Here is a 27136-nt window from a genome sequence, read left to right as displayed (position 1 = left end):
CTTTTCTTCATGGTGATCTTGATGAGGAGATTTATATGGAGCAGCCACAAAGTTTCATCCAGGATACTTCCTTGGTTTGCAAACTAAGGAAATCTCTCTATGGCCTTAAGAAGGCCCCTAGGGCTTGGTATGCCAAGATGAATTCCTTTCTTCTCTCAGAAAGGTTCACTAGGTGTCATTTCAATCCGAATGTCTACATTTTGTGATAGGATGACTCTCACTTGATACTTGTGCTTTATGTTGATGATTTGATCATTATAGGGAGTATTGCATCCATCATTAGCAGGGTCAAATCTGCTTTGCATGACAAATTTTCTATGACTGACTTGGGTCTTTTGCACTACTTTCTCGGGATAGATATTTCACAATCAACTTCTGGGATTACACTATCGCAGCCCAAGTATGCTCTTGATCTACTTGCACGCTTTCATATGGCTGATTGTAAGCCTGCACCAACTCCCTTTCTTTTAGGAGTCACGCTTGAGGCTCAGTCTTCATCTCCACTAGTTGATGCCACATTGTATCGTCAACTTGTGGGTAGTCTCATCTACTTGACTCATACACGCCCTAATATTTCATTTGCAGTTGGCATGGTTTCTTGCTTCATGCAAGAACCACATGAGCTTCATTGGAAAGTCGCCAAACGCATCCTGCATTACATCCAGGGTACACATCACTATGGGATTCATTATGCAGTAGGCACAAGACTTCGCTTGGTTGGTCACACAGACTCCGATTGGGCTGGCGATCTTAATGATTGTAAGTGTACTTTAGGTTACAGTTTTCACCTTGGTTCAGGCCCCATTTGTTGGTAGAGCAAGAAGCAACATTCTATTTCTCTCTCTTCGATTGAGGTTGAGTATTGAGGAGCTATTAACACAATGGTTGAGACCATTTGGCTTTAGCAGATTCTCATAGAGTTTGGGTTCACCACTCCACGCCCAATAGTTGATTTAGGAGGTCATTGATTTGCAGTATTGTCCTACAGCGTAGTAGGTTGCAGACATATTCACCAAACCTTTCACCGAGAGTAAGTTCCAGCAGTTGTGAGCTCTCTTGGGGGTGCGAGATGTGTCCTTAGGGAGGGTCAGCTGACTTCTCCTTTCTCTCTTATGGGGGGCACTTTTTCCTCTTTGAGGTTGTGTCCTTCTTCTTTGAGAGTCTTTTGTACTTTCATCTCTTTTTTGGGGGGGAGTTTTTTCCCACTGGGTTTTCTCCCTTTCTCCATTTGTGAGAGATTGCATTGCACAGTTTTGCTTGAATTTGCATGTTGTACATGGGTACCTATCATGACCTAGTAGCCGGGACCCACCTTGCATTGTTGACTTGAGTCTTGATTCCCCTAAGTTGCACTTAAGGGGGGGTGTTGGTGTAAATAAATATTCATTATGGATATTATTACACTTACTTAAGTTAACTTAGGATAATGCATCTCTTCGTAGTTTGGATTTGAGACACTTAGGGAAGTGTGCACATAGGGATAGAGCTTGTAGGAGAAATTCCACCTTTTGTGGTCTTGTTTTGTTGTTACACTCCACATTCGGTGGGTCATCCACCTCTTGTGGAATATTATATTATTTTTCCTACCTACCCCTAGTATTTCTTACCTACCCTTGTTTCTCATTGAGCCATATGTCACGATTGTGTTCTCGTACATCCATATGGCCTTGCCTATATAAGCAGGCCTATATTCATTGTATTGGTTAATCCAGTTGATCATTTGCATATTGATGAGAATACAGTTTGTTCTTGTCATTCTGTTGTCTCTTTTTTATGCTTTTCATTGTGCCCTTGATCTTGGCAAAATCTCACAACAATAATATCAACTTGCATATTGACTAGTCAAATAGATAATTATGTATTATATTCAAATTTATAAAGAGAAAAGTATAGAGATATTTCTCTTAAGATGACATATTATTTTCTCATTATTTAAAAAAGGTTTCTCATCATATCCTATAAATATATAATTATTATCATTGAAAATATGACAATATACATATAAATTTCTTATTAAGCAATTAAAATTTGCTAGAAACAGGAGCCCTAGGTTCCATATAAAAGTAGGATCATAGGTAATCAATGTTCCCACTTGCTTCATTAATGGGGGATAATCAATAATATCCAATTCCAATCCTTTAAGGAAATTTGAATGTTGTATGCAATTATTCTCATTTTTTGTTGATCGATTGATTGTGATTATATGTGAGAATTAGGTATAATTCTCGAGAATTGATCAAAATTGACATAAACGGTTAACTATAAAACATAAATAAAAATTCTAAAGATAAATCTAGAAATGGGATTCAAAAAGTAACCTATTTCTACAATTTGAACATGAAAGTGTTGAACAATAATGAGAGTTTCCATTGTCCAGGGATGTTTTTACCATCTGGAGTGTGTGAGATATAGATTAGGATGGTTTGTATATTGTTTTTCTAAATTTCAACAATAAAGTTTCAAACACTTTCAAGTTTTAAATAGTATCCAAGGTTTTTTATCTATTCTAAATCTGAACATGTGCAACACTATCTACACTTTTTATATTTGCAACCCTCTATCATCATATCTATCACCTACACATATAAAAGACAAGAAAACTATTGTCTTGTATAGGGGTTTGCATAAATCAAAACCTAAGTAGGTGTTAACCTCCACTACAACAATGATGACTAGAAAAGATAGTTTACCCTTGGGAGAGCTAAGGTTAAATGTAAAGTAAAATGCTGAATTGACAAGTTTATACCTTAAGTATGATAGTGGAGGTAAGTAAATATTCTTTGGACAAGATTATCAAGTGTTTGATGCAATAAAAGGACATTACAAGACAAGATCAATCATGAATGCACACATGACTATTGTTGCAACGTGCTACTCTATAATGCTCAAATTTGAAGATGTGTTTTTAAAAATGCTTGCTCAAATGAAAGTACTTAATAGTGCTAGGACAATTAAGATGAAAATCAATTAGAAAATATTCTCTTATATAGGGTTCCCAAGGTTTTTCACAATAATGGCTCATTTCTGAGGGTCATATTCAAATATCAAGATCAGATAACAACTAGTGAAAAATGACACACCAAGTTTAAATTTGGGCCCAGTTTAGGGGACTATGGTGCCTAGCACCATTGTCTAGATAGATTGGGGTGGAACAATGGTAGGTGTGCAATACATAGGTTCAAGTCATAGAATCTTGTCACTACATTAATACATTCTAATAGTTTGGCAATAAAAAGAGCCAAAAATAGGCTTAGAAAGAGCTATGAGGGGGCAGTCTAAGGCAAGAACCCAAAAATGATTGTGAAATTGTAAGGGGTCACAATTTATGATAGTACAACAACTATTAAAAAATAAGACTTTGGTTGAAAGTTTAATAATTAATTAGTATCAATAAGTGTTAATTATTCATTTGATTTTCACCAAGTAGTGTATAAAAGAAAACATGTCTAATTTACTTTAGAAAAGTAAAATATCATAAATAATGTGAATTTAATTTCTTATGTTATATTTGTAGCGTCGTAAATTGTACGCACTTGCTAGGGTGGTACAATTTCACACCTAGTTTAGCACCCGCCTTGGCGCATTTTGCATTTTGCATTGCATTTCCCCTTTAGCACTTAATTAATCAAATTAATTAGGTCTAAGGTTCTATTTTATCATCTCCTATATCATAAAGTTGGGCCCTTTCATTAAAGTGTGCCCCTTTCATTTTATTCTTCCAATACATCATTTAATCAAAAACCCTGATTAGGTCCTATTTCGAACTTGGGGGCTTGATTTCGGGGGTCAAAACATCTCGAAATCACCTGTAACTTCGGGATTCTCTCTAAAATCATCATATCCGACGGCCCTGAAAATTTGGTAAAAAGTTGTCGGGACCATGGCGCCCGTGCAACACGGTCCCGGACATTTTTCCTGAAATTTTGGGAGCACGATCCAATAATAAAATAAAGCTTAACCCCAAGAAATTGGCAGGACATTCAATCTCTAGGTCGGCCAAAATACGAATTTACAACCTAGGGTTTCATACATAAAAGCTCTCTTTCCTCATTGGAAAGGATGGGATTTCTGATTTTCCAGGACCTCATATGCAGCGAAAGAGCAGATCTTTGAAGACTTCAACAACATTCAACATCCATCTATCAAGTATTCATCAATTTCATTCATTCATTTAGGGCTTGGAAGACATTGAAGAACAATAGGAGATTACCGACTGAAGATTGGCTTGTACTCCTCCCTTGAGGGTTGGGTATGATTTCATGTTGTTTTCATGTCTTTGCATAAGCTTTAATATATCATTTATTCATGCTTTAGATCACTTTGCATCTTGATTTAGAGCATTTACATTATCATTTACAAGCAATTAGGGTTTACTTTCTAGGTTGCTCTAGTTTGCTTTCTTGCATTTAAGGACCTTGCACACACACTAGGTCTGCACACACAATACATTTTACAATACAACTTGGCTATTCGTGGAGGTGGAAATCACCGAAGCGGGGGTTTGACTAAGGCAAAACCCTATATAGCCGCCCAAACACCTTTTCAGATATAAGTGCAGGTTTCGGGACTCGGACGACGCCGCAGGTTGCAGATCCGGGAGAAGCAGACTGAGACCGACCTTCCCACCAAATCTCAGAGCAAAAGACCAGGACAGGGGCGTGGGGCGCCCTGGTCCTGCCAGGACAGGGGCGCTGGGTGCCCTGGTCCCTTCTGGGCGCCCTGGTCCCTACTGGGCGCCCTGGTCCTCCTGACAGACAGCATTTTCAGCATTTTTGACAGCTTTTTCCAAAGTGCAAAAACAGCAGTTTCCGGAGCAGTTTCAGGGGCAGAATCAGGACAGTGGCGCCTGCGCCCCCGTCCCGAACATTTTCAGTCAGATTTTAACTCCGGGTACGCACCTGCATTCTTATTTCATCCTTGTATTTACAGCTTTCCATTGTTTAAGTTCAATTCTGCAATCTTGTTATTAGTTCATACTTGCACTTTGGGGTTAGGGATTGAACTTGCATCATTTGATCTTCCAATTTCAACAAAGGAATAGAAATCCTAATAGATATCCCGTGGCTCTCTCTTTCACAAAAAAGAAGTAGCCAATTGTGCGATATCTCTAGGCTCTTTCGTATTCCGTAATGTGTGTCAAAAGGTAGGATTAGGGCATGTTAACCTAGTCTCTCTTTTTCCCCTACACAATATTATATATTTCAATAGCTATGTTAAATATATAATTTATTACTTGTCAAACTCATTACTTGTAAATAATGATAATAACTAGCTATAATGTGACACTTGTTTATGCTTGATATTTTGGTTTTAAGTAAAATGACTTATTTTTCATGTTTAATTATAAACGTTTCTATGTAAATAATGTAAAATAAATTATTAGTGGAATGAACTCTGGAAAGGTCATTAGTGAACAAATAAAAAACATATCATATATAAAAAAATATATAGACATGTTAAAATCAATTATTGGTATAGAAAGAGAAGCCAAAGAGAAGAGAAAATAGGAATGCATGATACTAAAATTTAAAAGATTCCTCAAAGAATGAATGAGATAAATTAAAAAAAACTATGCAATAAAATACTATATATATATATATGAGAAAGACAATGATATATAAACAATGTAAATGTAATACAAATAAAATTATCATTCAAAAATTAAATTTAGAATAAGTGCTAAAGGTCCTAACAAGAGTGAGAGTGTAAAGATACCCTAAAGGAAACAACTATAATCACTCAAAAAGAGTGAAAATAATTTATTTTTTTAATCATTAATAAACTTTAAGATGCATTAGGTTAAACCTTGCAATAACATTAGCACAAGCAGAAGACTTATCTAAACACCTAAAGGGTTTCCAAGGAAGATTACTTGATTAATCCAATGAATATTAAGTTGTATTAATCCAATTAACAATGAGATTGATTAAACTTACTCATGATAGAATGATTACTACATGAACATAGAAATTAAATTCCACAAGAGTTTAAACTAAGCATGATTGGATATAAACAACTGCCATTAGTTACATTACATCACTAAAGCTACATTCATCATAATTCATATTACCATATTTTATTTATAACTTCACACATCCAATTAAGATTAATATCACCTAAATTACATTAAAATTTTTAACTATAATACCATTCATACATCCAAAATTAAAAGGAACTAGATGAACACATACACCATACAACACCAATTGATATCGGAGTTCACCCCTAATGGGCTACATCTTCGGGTCTGCTTCAAATGTAAGACCATTCTAATAAATAGAAGATAAAAAAATACATAAATTTTGCATCAATTACATCCTGCCATGAAGGCGTACATAAACAAATGATACATATGACCAAATAGGGTCCAAGACATACATGAATGATTCGAGAAGAACAAAATGATCCATTAAAAACATGGAATGGAGTAAATACAGAATACCAACTAGAGCACATGCAACACTAATCCATTGCAAGAAGGCACAAACAAAATACCCAATAGAAAGTCACACTACCACCCGACCATGTGGCCCAAAAAGGAACCACCCCTCCATGCTAGGAGATAGTAGTAAGACCCTCCATCAAGCCACAACAAAGCATCACATAATCTCACATGAACATTAGGTACTCACACAAGACATAAGAATAAAAGCATGACTCTCACAAGAGTGCTCCAAGAAAAGCCAACACATGACTACACAATAGTGAACATAAAGGAAGAGTGTCATCGTATAGCTGGTATGGACTATGGCAGGCGTCGATAGGCCCCGACCCCCATCCTGGGTTACCCTGGTAGTCTCTCCTGAACCTCTCACCCCCATCCATGTCTCATGCGGTACCCAAAAAGCCTTTCATGAAGACAAGGTAGTTGGTTTTCCATTCCAGGCCTTCCCACTACATCTTGAGTCTAGACTAGCACTCAACTATGAGCGGGGCACAATTTATCTTGATTAGTGTTTGTAGAACCCAACCCCCCATTTTTTAATTAAGTTCTCACTTATTACTCAGCTTTCGATGGGTTATCTTGCTACCTCTATGGGCACGGTTCCCACTCGAAAGCCATTCTTCCTTATGACACTACACAACCTCCGAAGAACCCCAAGGAAAATCACAAAAGCCAACCAACATAAGGAGTTCAAAAAGTAAAACTGAAGGACAACTTGATTAAACAAACCTTCTACCAAGGTTAAATCAATTGGAGGTGTGAAACAAACAACTGGTCTATTCACAAAATAAGACCAAAACCACAATAAGGCAAGTACTACCACAACCAAAACGTAACCCAATCAACTTGCACAATAAAATTACATTCAACAACATGCCATCATGACATGAAAATGACTCTTACAAATCGGAACCAAAAATCTACCAAGCAGAGTAAAACTCAAATGAATACACTTGCACTCTAAATCATCCATGTTAAGAAATAATAACAATCACACATAAAATACTAAAAACCAATGTCAACTAATTGCAGCTATTTCAATAAATGACTCTTTCATGATAATAAAATCCACATTAGGGAATAACACATCAAAAGGGTACAAGTAAACATACACCCCAAATAAGTTTGCTCAATACTTGATTTTAAACCACACACCTTAAACAAATAACAACAACTCGTAGCCTAATGAAACCATCATTTATAAACAAATATATAATCATTTCAATTTAAGCCAATTTGTCTATAACAAATATCATTTGAATTCGAATTTCAAATTAATGATATTAACATTTAAAATACTTTAGAAAACTAAATTCAATATTTAAATCAAAATAATCTTTTCCAAATTGAAAATCATTTCGACTAACAAAATTGATGGTTATTCCTATACCCTTTGTTTTCACAAAATTATTTACTATTGTATCCAATCAAATTCAACATACTCTTCATATTGCCAATTCAAAATACATAGTATATTCAATACTAAATTGATATTTCTTTTAAAGAAACAAATTTCCTCTAACACCATTTTCTAAATAAAAATTACAAATTATATATATATAAATAAAATTAAAACCAATATAAATATTATGCATTGCACAGGAAATAACATTTACTATGATTTTGTTTTGACTGATTTTTTTTTTCACACAAAAAAAATTCATGGCAACAATGCATTTCTAGCATATGTATTCAACTACTCAATTGGCCCTAAGGCTAGGAGAATGGATCTGATTCAATCCAAAAATGAAATTTTCATATATAATATCATTATTCCACATAATAATTTCACATTTAAAACATCAGGTTCACATTTTTCAAAAAGTGTAAGGAGAGCAATAACCAGGTTTTGGAGGCTATCCACCATTGATGGACCTTCAAAAACTCAAAAAATTAAAACTTGCCAAATCAAAAATTCCTTAAACCCCATTGGTTGATGGGTGCACAACATCACACTTTTGAAATAAAATTCACTTTTCGAGCATACATTAAAATTTGGGTAGCATTTCCCTAAAGCAACTCTCATTAAAAAACAAATGAAGCATACAAATTCAAATCTAAACTAAAATCCAAAATTCAAGTTGGAGAAAGTTTATAAATTCATTTGCTATCTATTTACAAAGCCAAAGACTCCGAAAGAACTCATGAAAACCAGGTAGCAACAAGATTTTTCCCACTCGAATCCAACAAGCTCCTACCCACAAAATCTCTCTAAGCAAATCCTTCCCAATCAAAATTTGAAAAATCCATTGTAGGGTTGGAAATCTCCAAAATTTGGAAAATAATAATCCTTGTTTAAAAAAATGCATAACCCCCATTTTAATTCCACCATATGGTAATAAATATATATTCTAATTTTGCTAGCTTAATAGAATTTGATTTATCAATTTATAAAAACACAATGGTCTTATTTTTATTTTTTAAAAAACAATTACTCAAGCCAAATATAATTTAACTTTCACTAATAATTCAACATTCACTCTAACTTAGACAATTAAAAAATAATCGATTAACTAATTAATAACAAAAATGATTCTAATATAATTTATTCTTAATTCCCTTTAATCAACAAGACACATTAAATTCTCATTAACTACTCAAGAAGATAATAATTAAACACACAATGCATAACACGCAACACTCAACTGAAACCAAAATAGAACATGACACAGATATCAATGTCGGAAAAGTGGCCTACTTGGCGAACCGAGAAGGAAAATAAATGACTGGCGATGCTCACAACTGAGCAATGGTAGGGACTCACAACTGAGCAAGGCTAGGGATGACATTAGGACCTTATAACTACCTCCTCCACTTCCATTAGGTTAATCAAGTACACTTAGACCTATGGAACCAAGTGGAGATGATACCTCATACCTACATGGTACTTGTACTTGTCATTTCCTACATTACCGAACCATGCATACATATATATACACAAACACGGGAAACACACCGGTGAAGGAGAATTGTGACGTTCCCTATGTCACCGAAGTGAGTGAAGGAAAATAATCTCCTCGCACCCCATACACTTTCACACAACATGACAACATATACATAAAGCAACTCACACGTAACATAAATGTGTTAGTCCATCATTAGTAATGCATAAATAAACTTAACATTTCATCATTTATGAAGTACAATGCAGAAGCAGAGTTTACAACTGCTCATCAATAAGCAATATTGTATATTCAATATTTATTCCTCAATGTAAAATAATGCATAATCATATACACCTAGTCACATTCCAAAGCATAACACCAGAATAACACATCACAATCATAATAAATCAACCATCCATGTAAGCAACATAAAAGTCAAACTTGGTCAACAAGGTCAAAAAGGTCTGAATAGGGTAGGGGTACTACATTCTCCCCCACTAGGGTTCGACTTACTCCTAGAAGTTGTAAGTATATGATGGTAAAAACAAGGACATATAAGTCATCACACTCACATATCATAACCCAAAATCATAACTTATCTTAAGGAGAATGCCATCCACAAAATCAATATACTAATGTATAGAAATCAACATCCAAGTCATCTAACTTAACATAAACATTTCCTGCCTTTTTAAAAATCAAATGGTTAACATTGAACAATATTCCTTTTACATTCCTTAATTACGGAAATCAATATGTTAAAAGAGTTACAAAAAAGATGCATCATCTTTAATTATCTAGGTTAAACATATAGTAACACCCTTATTCAACTTCTAGGATCACTATTCCAACATACAATCATACAAGAAAAGATCTTCTATGAAAATCCTTATCCAAAAATATACATGTCGTTTTGTTCAAAACATCATCACTTAGTCCATCCAAACATGAAAACATTTATTTTATATCAATAAGCAACATAAAGATGGTATTTACATGTCTACTGCAGTATCCTAATTATACACACTTCCCTGCATTACCAGGTTCATCAAAACATACTTTCAAATTAAACTCTTTAAAATTCAGTCAAAACTAATACTTCATACTACCTCTAAGGTACATAATGCATACAAATTAAATGAATAAAGGTTCAAGGTGCAAAATCGCGTCAATACCAACACCAAAACATCACTCCTGAAGCATGACACAACATCATATGAAAGAAGAAATGTATATATAGTAACCTATGTTCAATCATCTAAGGTCTACTTAATTCAATTAGAATTCATGTAGGCATTTCAAACACTCGATGAGACAATAAGTCTACAGAACATTATTATTTATCTAAAGCTACCACATAATTAATTAGGTCCAATTCACACTTATTTCTACTACATCTTATAATTCAGACAATTACAAACAAATTTCATCAAAGAAAATACACTTATTTGCTTAACTAATCTCATTATTTAATTAGTTACCTCATTATGCCTAGAATCACTTTCTGCGGTGTTTCACCTTAACACACTATCAGAGGTTCAAGAGAACATGATAGATATAACACTTAACACATAGATAGGGCCAGCCAATTACAAACATTTAAAATGACCACGAGAGATCTCAAAAGAACATCATCCAAATGATGATTGCCAAATACGATGATAAATAACAAAAATACCGACAATTTTGACAATCAACAAAATTGAAAACATGACAAGTGTCCATTTAAATAGAATAAGGGATGAATATTTAGTTGCCATTTCGTCATAAGAAATTTCAAAAGGAAGTGCTACCCCCTTAGCCACAAAATACAAGTCAAAAGACAGTCAAAACACTGTCACAATAAAAACACAAGACAAAGTTACCATTTTCAGCCACATCATAGGGAGTAACTGCTACACTACATCCAAGATCACACATCCTGAGTGCATTAGAGAATGAACCATAGAAACTAAGGCTATTATACTAACTACTATACTTTAATACCATGAAATCTTAATTCACAAGTGTCACCTTCCCCACATTATCATTTATCCATATTACTAGAATTCACAAATCGAATAAGATAAGGAAGTAACATCTTTTCTATATTTTCATTAACCCAACACAACATTCTTGTAGTTCTTAGCAATTACACAAAGGTTTTGCGAAGCTAAGAATTCTATTTCCAAATAAAATGGAATCACAAAAGATTAATTTCCTTTTCTCCACACACATTCTACATGTAGTGATAAGATTTTCTTAATCAATACTTTTCCCTTCATGATCTATCAATCGTTTAAGCTACATGGATTACCTATAAAATCTATGCAAAAAGTATTCCATTTACTTACTTACTTGACATGATGCACTAATACGCAAAACAAAACACTTTGGTCTTCAATGCAGAATGAAACAGACACTCCTTAGTACATGACTTATAATATTCGTTGCAAACTAACAATTCTTTCTATTTATTTTATATTTTTTTTAAGTACACATTTACTAGTATTTATTTTAATCTTCATAACTCGATAAAGAGAGAAGGGAGAGAATTTTCAATAATCAATTACTTCACACATATGCAAGTAAACTAACAAGTTTACACAATTAAGACTAGATTTCTCACTATATGCCTATCATCCTTCTTGCACTATTTTCACTTCACTACCGATATAATAGATTGAAAATTGGATTATCATGATATATCCTTACATTAAAGATGCCATTAATGTTTAAATTTCCAAATGAGGATAATAAAATTTCAATCTTTCCTTACATGCTAACTTTATAACGAAACCACTCAATACTAAAAATCACATCATTAACTATGACTATTCATTGAATGTCAAAACATGAGGAGAAGAAGGAAAATTAAAATTACCAATTATCTAATATGTTGTTATATAGGCACATCAAACATTCTCTACATTTAAACATTCTATTTAATATGCCGACTACAATTGCATTATTGTACTATTCTTACAGGTCATTATTCAAGTTGATCATATAAAACACACAATGAGATCCTTAATAAAAACACATCCAATTCCCTCCTATACCACTACACATAATCCTTTACCCATCCAAGATATCTTCTAACATTCAAGTACACACCAACCTCTCCAAGGTTCACATAAGTGTTTCAAGAAAATACAACATACATATATTTTAATTTCTAGAGAGGAGGAATAAATACATCTAATTCACAATGAATACACACTCAATATTTTCTCTACAAAATCTCATAGTTACGACACTAAATACAATTATAAGTATAACGCAAGCCCAAACTCATACTTTCAGACTTAAGACAATGCATTAATCGACCTATTAAGCTAGTCTTTAAATAGTATAATACTAGTTAGGAAGGTACATCCAATTAACTCTGAAAAATAAGAGTAATTGTAGACCTAACATCTTACAAGAAAATAGCACACATATAATCACACATCAAGCACTAATCATCAATCAGGAAGAGCAAGAATTGAATACACATGTTACACTCATTTAGGGTTTTCAGAAAGAGTGAGTTAAAGAAACAGAGCATGAAACATCTAAGATCTTCAAGATCCCAAGCGTTAATCACAAACATACGGGTAAACACACAAAGTTGGGTTCCAATCCCGTGGAATTCCGCGGGTTGGGAAATGAACCCACTAGAAACGGGTGCCCGATTTTTACAAATCAGGCACCCGTTTAGCTTCGGGTGCCCGAGCCATAAAGAAACGGGTGCCCGTTTAGCAATGGGTACCCAAAGCTAAACGGGTGCCCATTTATTTCAAATTGGGCGCTCGATTTGAAAAAAAAGGGCGCCCATTTTTAAAATGTATTTATTTATTTTTTTAACCATTTTCTATCATTTTTACTGTTTGAAAAATGGGTAGGCATTTCTGAGGAGCACGGGTACTCATTCTTTTCAACCCAATTGACCCCCTAGACCATTTTTACCTCCTTCCAGGTATTTAGTTTTATTTTTTGTATTCTATTTTATTTATTTTTATTGTTTTTCATAAAAAAACATTAATGTATTGTTATTTTTTTATTTTTATGTTTTAAAGTTCTAAAATCGTCTTTTATTTTATTTTATTTCATGTTTAAAATAGTTTTTAGTAATATTGCAAAAAACATGAATAGTAAAACCCATAGGAAAAAAATAAAAAACAAAAACATAAACAAACAATAAACATTAGACACAAAAAACAGACAATAAACCCTGAATAGAAAAATGAACACTAAACCCTGAAAAGAAAAAAACAAACAAGTCGCAGGAGAAATTTGACTATCTTGGTTGATTAACCCTAAACCCTAAACCCTAAACCCTAAATTATAATCTTTAATTAAAACCCTAAACATTTATGTTATCAACCACCTTAAGCATTCGTAATGGTGGCTATATTTAGTGTCAAAAATTTTAACGTTTTCATGTCCTAAGAAATTGAGTTGGACACCATGGATTAATGTTCCTTTTATAATTGCTTCACATCAAAAAACCCATCCTTATCCTTCTGCCCCACACCTAGATTGGTCACCCAATCAACCTCTATTGTTCGCCCACCATGCCACCTAAAATTCAACCAAGCATCCACCCAAGCCATCTCTTCCTCTTTACTTCCTAATCATCTTAATATGAATGCTACCAAGTTCGACCAAAGAGACCTCTCCACTACATCCCATATTGTACTAACTACTCTTTCCTTATCCTTGAAAACTCGCATGTTCCTTTCTAGCTAGATAGGCCAAATGATGATGATAAGAGTTTAATTCCAAATGAACCACACGATAGGACTAGACATATTAAATTTCAAATAGTCCAAAATATTAGGGAGATTGTGTCACATCATCCATTCAATCCCCCATCTTTGCAAAAATGAATTCCATATTATTTTTGCAAATTCACATTGCACAAAAGGATGATCATAATCTCACTAATTTCCTTACATAAAACACACTTGAAAGAACCCCAATGCCCCATAAGTTGTAGTAAGTATTATTGGCCATTACATTTAATTTTCAAACTAAAAATTGTGAGATATGCATTATAAGTGTTGTAGACAAGGTTGACATGGAAATATCCATAACTAAAATGGTTTTATTATTTTCATTAATAACAAAAGGAAAAATATGCTGAGATAGATGCATACCAAACTATTCAATTGAATTGGATTTTCAAATTTTGAAGTGATTAATTTGTCCTATCACCCCCATTAGATTTGATATGTTTGAGTAAATTCAAATCGCAATACCTAATTATAGGCTTGTCAATTACCCTCGTCACTCAGTAGTTTTCTTTTATATCTAATTAGATTCTTGGAAAAGAATTAGTTTTAATCATTTAAGTATGCATTCATTAGTTTTAATTATTATTAATTTATTATATATAAAACAACATTAATAATATACATAATAATAATATATTTCTAATAATAATATTAATTAAATATTTACAAATTATATTATATACTATTTTTTATTAATGATCTAATATTTAGATTAATAATTGCAACCAAATAATCAATAGAGAAACCATTTTACAAAAAGAATTATAGTTATCCCAAATAATCTAATTTAGATGAGTTATGTATTCTAATATATGACAAATTTTCTTGGATAGGTTTCATTATATAAACCCCACTAAATTACTTAAAAATTTACACGTCTATATAAATTTATTTTGCCAAGTATATATTAAATTAAAAAATTGATTATATATTTATATGTGTATGTACCATTTTACATTTAGAATGAATTGATTCTAAATTTTTTATGATAATTGCTTGTATTTCATTACCAAATGTTTATTCTAATTGATATAATTGATGTACATAATTAAAATATATTTTGAAAATTATTTAATATGTAAATAAAATTTGATCTTAAGTAAATAAATTATTTAATAAGATATAATAAATTTCCTCTTAAGTATCACCATCGAAGGGTATGTGATCTTCATCTAGTACAAATGGAATGAAACAATCTACAATAGGATCCTCTAGGAATGGAGAGATATGAGGGTCTCCATGGATCTCCTAAAGTCTATTCCAAAGTGTGTGGGGGAAATCAATATCCAATGCAATACACATAGAATCATGATCTTGATAAGTTAGATCAAATCACTCCTACATGGTCAATGATGTTACACCAAGATTATATACTTTCTAGTGTTTCTAGTTTAGGTATGACTCCATACATAAAAGGAAAATGATTACACCACCTAAAACTTATCAAGATAGCATTTTACAAAAGAATCATAGTTATCCCTTTCTAATTTTACCACAAAAGGATGAATAGAGAAACCTATGATACTAAAAACTTAAAAGATCAATAAAATCAATACATATAAAACATATCAAACAAATTCATCTCATGTAAGATGGTGATTTTCAAGTGTCAAGATGTCCAAGTAAATGACTAGAATGTGAAATCACAAAAAATGGTCATTTATTCAAGCTTCAACTTAGTGTAGTACTACTAGTTGCGATCACTAAATCATCCAATGATTCTACAAAAGAACACAACAAAGTAGTACATGTATTGACAAGTTCATAGATATAACTTATGACTTTAACTTATGATTGTTTTTATGATTTTGATGGAACTTATAAGTTAATTCATCTTTAGATGTTGAAAAGTATTGTTTGACTTGCATGGGCATTATGATGTTTTATTTTGTAGAATTCTTCTTATACTTTGATTTAAGTGGATAATATTTCTTAAATGATGCTTATTATTACCCACCTATTAATAATATTATAGATCTATATGTGAGTTTCCTTTTTTAATATTTAAGTTGCTAAATTGTATTTAATTATTATTATTTTTGGAAGGTGAAATGTAAATTAAATAGTTTGTAGTTGTAAATTTTCATGTTCAATGTAATTGTAATTGTAAATTTTCAAGTTTGTAAATTTTCATGTTTGTAATTGTAATTGTAAATTTTCATGTTTGTATATATATGCAGATTATTTTCACATGATGGATGAGTTTGAGATAGATGAGCTATTAGGTCTAGTACCACCTCCACCTCCACCTCCACCCGATCAATTGAGACAATAGGACAAATATTGATGCTTTGATAAGAGATATTCATACTATTAGGTGTGAGCCTCATCCACCTCCTCAGTTGTTACGCCTTGTAGATAGTATGCAAGGCATTGTACAATCTGTGCAGGAATTAGATAGCGAGCTAGATAGCTATCATAGTTGGCATGAGGGATTGCGTGCATTTTACATTGATGGCCTCATATACAAACAAGTTAATGACTTAAAAATAACAAAAATAGATTTGAAAAAATATTTTATGAACCCTAAGATGGGTGAAGAGATAGATCTGAAGAAGCCACGGATTTCTATTCGATGGTGTAGGCACCCGGGCATTGCTAGCCACTTTTGGGAGCGGTGGTGGATGGTACACTCCAATCATGAGGTCCCGATGTATTTTTTGAAGAAATTATGGGCAGAATTTGAATTGGACAAAAAACCCAATTACTTTGATATTAGATCATTTCAGGGGGTTGGGAGAGGCATGCCTCAAGATAGGCCAGGAGAAAAATTGAGCGACAGGGTTAGAAACCATGTGCGCAATGATCCATTGGTTCCTCTTACATCACCAGTTGTTCCAGCACCTGCCCATCATCGAGCAGTGGATTCTGCTCTAGGTTCATTGAGTGCCCTGTCGGGCAATTTGGTACAGCAGTTGCAGGAGGTGAGGGCTGCCCCCTGCTTAGCACATGTTTGCACGACCTGTGGGGATGTATGTAGGGGTCCACAGAGTGAGGCTACCCCTGGAGGAGATGGTGATTTTGATGATACTGATGCTGCCCATGGTGGTTATGATGATGCCGAGGAGGCTGCACATGCTGATGCCGTCTCTTCATATGTTGATCTCCTATGGGCAGACAATGATCAACCTACATAGGTACAAATTTATTTGTATAATTTATAGTGCAATATTAAATTCCTTATATATACACATATGAACCATAACATGAGTCAATTTTTTCTGAACAGAGGATGGATCATACCACATCATTAAGGAACCGACATCATGTTACCTCAATACCTAGAGATGTTGGTGCCCCATTTACGGTATGCACTTTCATCTAGATACATTGTATTGATATGTACATTTAAAATAAATAATAAATTTTTTAATGTAATGATTTACATATGATATGTTTTTTCAATTTTGTAGGGTGCTTCATGTAGCACTGAGGTGGGTAATTCTTCACGTGACCCATGGACCACTAAGGCTCAGCCTCATATACCACTAGTATGTTTTTCATCCATTAATTTGAAGTGTTTACATGCTTACTAATTTAAGTACAAATTTGATTCATGTTCATTATTTTTTGCAATTGTAGACTTCTGGATTGTTTGATGGTGCATCACATGTACGCCTTTGACCATCAGTTACTTTGTTTGCATCACATGTATGCTTTTCTATGATAATCTTGTAGTCTATATATATATATATATATAAGTTTGATTCATTCTTTATATATGTTGTTCAGGTCCACACCACTACCAATATTGGTACGACTATGGGGTTGAGCTAGATGCAATGATCGACATTATCATTTGAGGCACGATGATTACAAAAATAATTTCTAATTTGTTTATACTGTGTACCTGGCTTTTATAGAGATTATCAAAATTGATGTACAATTTGTTTTTTGCAGGACTTGGCTATGACCACTTTTCTTGTTCATGATAGTGGACCTCCATGTACCAGTGAGGGCATTGTAGAGCACGATCGTATGGTAATTTATTTTAAATTTTTTAGTATTTAATTACTTTATAAGTGAATTATGCAAGTAACTTCTTCTCATGTTAAATCTTCTTCTCATGTAAAATCTTTTAATAATGTACAGGAGGGTGCAAACACTGATACTGCACAGGAGGGTGGAGTCACTGATACTGCACAGGAGGGTGGAGACACTGATATTGCACAAACACAGGATGGTGCATCTCAGGACCACGTGTAGTAGGATGATTCATCTCAACCACCTTCACGTGGAGTGAAGAGGACTACAGATGAGATGCATGCGAGTTCTTAGATTGTATATTTTAGATCATGTCATGTTATTGTATTGTGGACTTTTTATGATGACACTTGTTATGTTATCCCGGGACTTGTTATTATGTGATTATATATAGGACTTGTTGTTATGTGTTATGTGATTATATATAGGACTTTTTATTATGTCATTTCCTTGCTATTATGATATTAGGTCGTGTTATGTGATTTGGCGCACTCTAGTGATTATATATGTGATACATTGTTTTGTTATTATGTTATTTGGACTTGTTTTAATGTCATTTCCTTATTAAACTATTATTTCAAGACTTGTTTTAATGTCATCAGGAATTGTTATGTGATTGTATATAGGACTTTTTATTTATGACTTGTTATGTGATCTATTTATGACTTTATATATTAACATTGTGATTGATCATCTTATAGTGCAACGGTTTATAATTCAATGTGCACAAAATAACATTAAGAATAAGATAACTAATACAATATTGTTTATGAAACCAAAATTGTATCAAATGAAGACAAATACAATGTTAAAGGGACAAAGAAAAACAATTATCATGATTAAATATTAAAAAGAGTTCACACAAGTATCGACTTATTAATTATAAATGAATCTCATAGAGGAATACAATAGATTGATGGAACTAAGGCTAACCAAATTATTAGGAAGCTACAAACATAGTATCGACTTTCCTCTTAAGTTGACCACACTACTTTACTAGTGTATTGATGGTTTATTAGTGCGGATAGTATTGGTATGAAAATCATGGACTTCATGGTACTAAAATAAAAAAGTACACTATAAATATAGATTTGTCATACAATGATAAATATAGAGTCAGGTTATATTTAAGACATAATTCTGTCTTTGAACTTACAATTAATCTATGAAGAAATTACAATAAAATAAATATATCATAAAAAATTAGAATTCAATTGTAACACAATTACAATGTGCACAAAATAACATTAAGAAGAAGATAACTAATACAATGTTGTTTATGAAACCAAAATTGTATCAAATGTAGACAAATACAATGTTAAAGGGACAAATAAAAACAATTATCATGATTAAATATAAAAGAGTTCACACAAGTAACACAAACTTACATGCATATAAATTTGATTCAACCTAATGTACCATCTGCATCCTCTCTCTTCTGCAATGCGTCTATGATTGCCTCATGCTCTTCTACTAAAAGTGTCCACAATACCTTATTAGCAGGTCTACCTTTGTATCTTTCATATTTGATGTTTGTTGCCACCACCAAATGAGAATAGTGTATAATCTTCTTTTCTGATTGGTAGTCTTCATAAGCTAGTAAGCCATTCCTTCTTGTTAAGTATTTGCATAGCCATGTACCAACCACCACAACAAACCCAACTGGATACTGAAAACCATCATCATCTACTTGATCACATATCAACTTTTTCTTAGGTTCTACACATCTAGCTAGCCAATACTTAACCTGCTCATCATTATCCTCAGGTGCAACAATAGCATACACATGTCCTATAAAACAAATTTAAGTACAATGTGTAGAAATAAAACTTGTTACAATTTATAATTCAAATATGTAATCATAAATTATATGACAATACATAAAAATATATAATTTAAAGTTATAAACAATAAATTGAATTAAATTACCAGGTTGTATGAGGTCTGAAACACGATCATAATCTTCTGATGCAAATGCATGATCGGGGTCTTCATTTCTTCTAACATCTTCATATTGTGTCTCAGTAGGTGTTAAGGATTTGTCTTGCCATTCTTCGACCCATTCCGTATTCTCACATTCTTCCCATTCACTTGCAACACAAAATTGACAAAAACATGCAAGCTCTCTAGTCCATATAGTCCAAGTGTTAGAATTATAACTCTTAAATGAATGCCATCTAGCTGACCCATTTATTGTATCACAATCATATCTTGGAAGGATATTCTCCTCTTTAACTAGCCTGAAGAAACGTCTAATTTTAGAGTTCTGACTTGATCCTGTGGATAAATTTGCACTACACCAATCCACAATTGCACTTGCATTTTTAAATTTAGCCATTTCCTTGAATTTGAGTTGCTCTCTGCAAAGGGATCTCTTAACACATGCACTGACATCGTCATGTTCTCCTTTCCCATGTCTAGCCTCAAAAAAAATCCAAATGTGTTTGATATTAGTTTTCTTATGAATCCTACTCAACCAATAAAACATTCTAGCATTCTTGAATTGCCCTATGCAATTATCAGACCATATTAGATGTTGTGTCATTTGAATTTCTCTCTCCCTCAAATTCTGAAAAAAGGTCTTGAAGCAAAACTGGACAAACTCAGATGAGTGTAATTTATTATCACTCATATAGAAATGGTACTCTCTCAAAATTTTGCGATGCTCTTGTGTACTATCTGGTGCATGCCTATAGACAATATGGACAAAAATTGATACCTGTACTGAATTGTAGTATTGTGATTGTACCTCATCTTGTGGTGCAAGCGTGTAGTTCTCTGCAAAAGTCAACAACCAAAAGTATACTACCAACAAGAAATGTATCCTTACATATTCGAAACTGACCATCGAGCCATCTAGCATTTTGAGTGTGTTTAACATATTTAGGTATGATGTTACTCTTGAATTCATTCATAAATGCATGAACACTAACTTTTTCAGTGATTAGATCGCATCATTTTCCAACCTTTCCATCCTTTAGTGGATACTCAATAGTTTTAAATCTTTTAACATCAATTAATTGTTATCCAAAATCATTTGAAAGATTTTCATGCAAACATTTATCCAACAATGCAAGATTGCCACATATATCACATACACCAGAAACACATGCATTGAAAAGAAAATTTTGTTCATTTAGTGGGTTGCAAAATAAACTTGAAATAAACTCCTTTATAGTTTCAGGTGGTATATTTATACCACATTCTTGGAAAATTCCATTACTATGCATGGTAACACATATATATCAAAATACATCATAATGGTAGCAAAATTGAACATGAGTTTTGCAACATGTGACTCTTTCCTTGTTAATTCGAACATACCAAGGTTTACACTTTTCAAAAAACCTTTGACAAATGCTAATAGTCAACACCTTATCATCCAAATTTTTTTTATACAATTCAGTTTGAGTCATGTCCAATAGGTGTTTTGGATGTGGATCATGAATTTTTGACCCAACTCTTAATTTAAGAACATCTCTAACATTAGGTGATACTCTCGTATTATCATGCCAGAATTTTTTGATCAAATTTTTGACTTCACCAGTAAGTTTCATATCAGACCTTGGTAGTCTACCACTAAAAGTCCACAATTTGTTTGCCGGATCACTTTCAAAATTAACTCTTCTTTTTACAGCTCTTGACAAAGTTTTGCAATGAATATTAAGATATCCACTTATGTTACTCATCATTCTTTTATTAGAAGATGTTTGGCTTACTAAAGCTGTTGTTATTGCCCGTCGTGCCACATTTTTATCTTTAGAACGACTTTTCTTTCCAATTGTATCAAAGGTGCTAGCAACAGTTGATACAACTTGTTTTAAAGAGTCCTCCTTCTTCTTGGGTTTGACATAAAAACCTAACTTCTTCATCACTTTTTGCATTTTAGTCAGTTTAATTAGTTGTACCATTAATTGACATTGAAACCCAAATTTTTTATTATAAAAAAAATGTCTAAACAATCTATTTGCATGTGTGCTAGTCTATCTCCATGAAACCAAGCCAGGAAGGTTGTCTAGTACATCACATTTAATTTCAAAATTTTCACTCATTTGATTATCATTCAAACATGTTTCATTTTCAATTGGTGTTTCCATGTCTACATACACATTATTGGTTTTAGTTGTAGGTGGATTTTCAATTTCATTTGGACTTTCAAATTTGGTTTCAATTTCAGTTTCAAGTTGAGATCTAGTTTCATTTTGGGTTTCAATTTGGATTTCAATTTCACTTTCAACTTGACTTCTAATTTCATTTGGGGTTTGATTTTCAATTAGAATTTCATTTAATAAGTAACCCGCTTCTACTAAATCACCAATTTCTTCATGAGAAAAAACATAGGGTTGTGAAGACATACATGTATCCAATAATGCATTAGAAGATGCACTTGGATTAAATGGTTCTATTGTGTTTCCTTTGTCAGCATTTATGGTCTAATTGATGTTCTTCTCTTCTAAAATGATTGTGGAACTTGAAGCTCCTTGTCTCATTCTTGATCTTCTCTCTCGTTGACACATTGCCTCCTCCCTATTTGCTGCAATCTCCTCAGTTGTCAAAACCTTCCTTTGCCTCTTCCTGCGTTGATTTGATCCCATGGCTACACCAAAATTTGAATTCAAATCAATCTCCTTACCAAATCGACAATAAGACAAACAAAGAGAATGATTAATCAAAACATTCTCTTTATAGATCGTATCTGTCAGCCAATGATTGGAAAATAATTCAATCATTGGGATTTGTGCTTGTGGGCCAAATTCTGGCCCAACGGATCTTTTCAGAAATGGGCGCTCGTTATTGAATAAAACGGGTGCCCATTTTTTGAATTTAAAAAACAGGCACCTGTTTTTTAAAATTAGGGGCGGGAAACATTCCTTAGCTTTTCTTTTTTCTTCAGGATAGGCTTGGTCTCACCAAGCCTATGCTTGGACCTCCAAAAAAATGACTAAGGTAAAACAACATCAGATTTCTACCTTGGCCTAATTTTTTGAGGGCCTTTCTGATTGAATTTTTTGACGAAATGAAAACCCATTAGAGTTTTCAGAGTCTTGATTTCAGAAATGTAAATTTTATAGTGATAATATTACTTTTACTATTTTTGTATTATTTATTAATCAAAAGTGGAACCTAAACCTAAAATACCAAGGTTCACTAAAACTTTAATAACTTTTTGGTTTTTAGGATTTTAGAAAAATAAATTATATGGCATCAATCTACATACAATTCTTTTGAATATTAAATTTTTTTTTGAAAAATATGAAATTTTCATCAAATTATGGTGGCCGTACACCCGATGTTTTGAAAATATACTTTATTGTCAGTTAAAAATTAATTAAAAAAAATATATTCAATAAAAAAAAAAGAAAAAATATTCTCATCAATATTTGGTGTCTTAGGTATCATTTACCAGAAGGATTTGCAAAAATTCATTTATTTGCATAAAAAAAGAGTGGTTGTACACATGAAATGGTATGGTCCTGAAACAAACATTTTGAAAAACTGGTTTTTAAACATGCCTACTAAAAAGGGATTTCTACCATGTGGGTATTAAAATCAAATACATATGTGAAAATTAGACTCTAAGCACTACATTTTCTATTACTGAATTTTTTTGAGATTCAATCTCTAAGTGCATCAAATTTTGACATCAATCGACATAAAATTTGAAAAACAGAGAAAACACTTCCACTTTTGCCCAAAAGTGGGACTCAACTTCTTGCAGCCACCCATACATCAAAGAGAACCATACAATAGAAGGATTATATATTGCACACCACACTAAGGGCACGAATTACACCAGAGATCCCAGTGTTTGTAAACTTGGCTCTGATACCAAGTATAATACCCCGCCAAGAGAGCCTAAAGGAAACAACTACAAACACTTGAAAAGAGTGCAAATAATTTTTTTTAATTATTAATAAACTTTAAGATGCATTAAGTTAAACCTTGCAATAACATTAGCACAAGCGGAAGACTTATCTAAACACCTAAAGGGTTTCCAACAAAGATTACTTGAGTAATCCAATGAACATTGAGGTGTATTAATCCAATTAACAATGAGATTGATTAAACTTAACCATTATAGAATGATTACTACATGAACATAGCAATTAAATTCCATACGATATTAAACTAAGAATGATTGGATATAAACAACTGTCATTAGTTACATTACATCACTAAAGCTACATTTATCATAATCCATATTACCACATTTTGTTTAGAACTTCACACATCCAATTAGGATTAATATCACCTAAATTACATTAAACATTTTAACTATAATACCATTCATACATCCAAAATTAAAAGGAACCAGATGAACACATACACCATACAACACCAATTGATATCAGAGTTCACCCCTAATGGGCTACATCTTCGGGTATGCTTCAAATGCAAGACCATTCTAATGAATAAAAGATAAAAAAATTACATTAATTTTGCATCGATCAATTACATCCTGCCATCAAGGCATACATGAAGAAATGATACATATGACCACATAGGGTCCAAGAGATACATGAATGATCCAAGAAGAATAAAAGGATCCATCTAAAATATGGAATGGAGTAAATACAAGATAACAACTGGAGCACATGCAACACTAATCCATCACAAGAAGGCATGAACAAAATACCCAATGGAAAGTGGTACTACCACCCGGCCATTTGGCCCAAAAAGGAACCACCCCTCTGTGCTAGGAGATAGTACTAAGGCCCTCAATAAGGCCACAACAAATCATCATATAGTCTCACATGAACATCAGGTACTCACACAAGACATAAGCATAGAAGCATGACTCTCACAAGAGTACTCCAAGAAAATCCAACACATGACTACACAGTAGTGAACATAAGAGACGAGTGTCATCGCATAGTTGGAATAGACTCTAGCAGATCTCCATGGGCCCAAGCCCCCATCCTGAGTTACCTTGGTAGCCTCTTCCAAACCTTCGGTCCCCATCCATGTCTCATGTGGTACTCAACAAACATTTCATGAAGACAAGGTAGTTGGTTTGCCATTCCAGGCCTTCTCACTACATCCTGAGTCTGTACTAGCACTCAACCATGAGCAAGGTACAATTTATCTTGATTAGTGTTTTGTAGAACCCAACCCCCCATTTTTAAATTAAGTTATTACTTATTACTCAACTTTTAATGGGTTATCCTGCTACCACTTTGGGTGCATCCTGCACTCGAAAGACACTCTTCCTTATGACACTACACAACCCGAAGAACCCTAAGGAAAATCACAAAAGCTAGCCAACATAAGGAGTTCAAAAAGAAAAAATGAAGGACAACTTGATTAAAAAAAACTTCTACTAAGGTTAAATCAATTGGAGGTGTGAAATGAACAACTAGTCTATCCAAAAAACAAGACCAAAACCACAATAAGGTAAGTACAACCACAATCAAAACTTAACCTAGTCAACTTGCACAATAAACATACATTCAACAACATGCCATCATCACACAAAAAATGACTTACAAATAGGCAAAAAAAATCCACCAAGAAAAGTAAAACTCAAATGATACACTTGCACTCTAAATTATCCATGTTAAGGAATCATAATAATAACTCATAAAATACTAAAACCCAATGTCAACTAATTGTAGCTATTTCAATAACTGACTCTTTCATGATAATAAAATCCACATTAGGGAATAACACATTAAAAGGGTCCAAGCAAACATACACCCCAAATAACTTTTCTCAATACTTGATTTTCAACCACACACCTTAAAGGAATAACAACAACTCATAGCCTAATTAAACCATCATTTATAAATAAATATATAATCATTTCAATTTAAGCCAATTTGCCTATAACAAATACCTTTTGAATTCCAATTTCAAATTAATGACAATAACATTTAAAATAATTTTGAAAACTAAATCCAATATTTAAATCAAAATAATCTTTTCCAAATTAAATATCATTTCGACTAAAAAAATTGATGGTTATTCCTATAGCCTTTGTTTTCACAAAATCATTTACTATTATATCCAATCAAATTTTACATTCTTTTCATATTGCTAATTCAAACTACATAGTACAAATATATATTTATATATTCAATACTAAACTGATATTCCTTTTAAAAAACCGAATTTCCTCTAACACCATTTTCCAAATAAAAATTATAAATTACAAATAAAAAATTATATATATATAGAATTAAAAACAATATTAAATATTATACATTGCACAAGAAATAACATTTACTATGATTTTGTTTTTACTGAGTTTTTTTGTTTCTTTTCACACAAAAAAAAACTCATGGCAACAATTCATTTCTATCACATGTATTCAACTACTCAATTGGCCCGAACGCTAGGAGAATGGATCCGATTCAATCCACAAATGAACTTTTCATATACAATATCATTATTCCACATAATAATTTCACATTTTAAACATCATATTCACATGTTTCAAAAAGTCTAAGGAAACCAATAACCAGGTTTTGGAGGCCATCCACCATTGATGGACCTTCTAAAACTAAAAAAATTAAAAATTTCCAAATAAAAAATTCCTTAAAACCCATTGGTTGATGGGTGCACAACATCATACTTTTGAAATAAAATTCACTTTCCGAGCATACATAAAAATTTGGGCAGCATTTCCCTAAAGCAACTTTCATTAAAAAAAAAAATGAAGCATACAAATTCAAATCTAAACTAAAATCCAAAATTCAAGTTGGAGAAAGGTTCTTAATCCATTTGCTATCCATTTGCAATGAGAATTGCACAATTTCATAAAGAATCAAGGGAGAAATCAAATAAACTCACCTTTAAGTTGAATAATTTCAAAATGAAACATGGAGCCAAAGACTCCGAAAGAACTCGTGAAAACCAAGTAGCAAAAAGATTTTTCCCACTCGAATCCAACAAGATCCTACCCACAAAATCTCTCCAAGAAAATCCTTCCCAATCAAAATTTCAAAAATCCATTGTAGGGTTGGAAATCTCCAAAATTTGGAAAATAATAATCCTTGTTTTAAAAAATGCATAACCCCCATTTTAACTCCACCATATGGTAATGCCTAAATACTCTAATT

This window comes from Cryptomeria japonica, chromosome 8 (genome assembly GCF_030272615.1).
Source record: "Cryptomeria japonica chromosome 8, Sugi_1.0, whole genome shotgun sequence".
NCBI classification, from domain to species: Eukaryota; Viridiplantae; Streptophyta; class Pinopsida; order Cupressales; family Cupressaceae; genus Cryptomeria; species Cryptomeria japonica.
Note: the sequence above shows the minus strand (reverse complement) of the source record.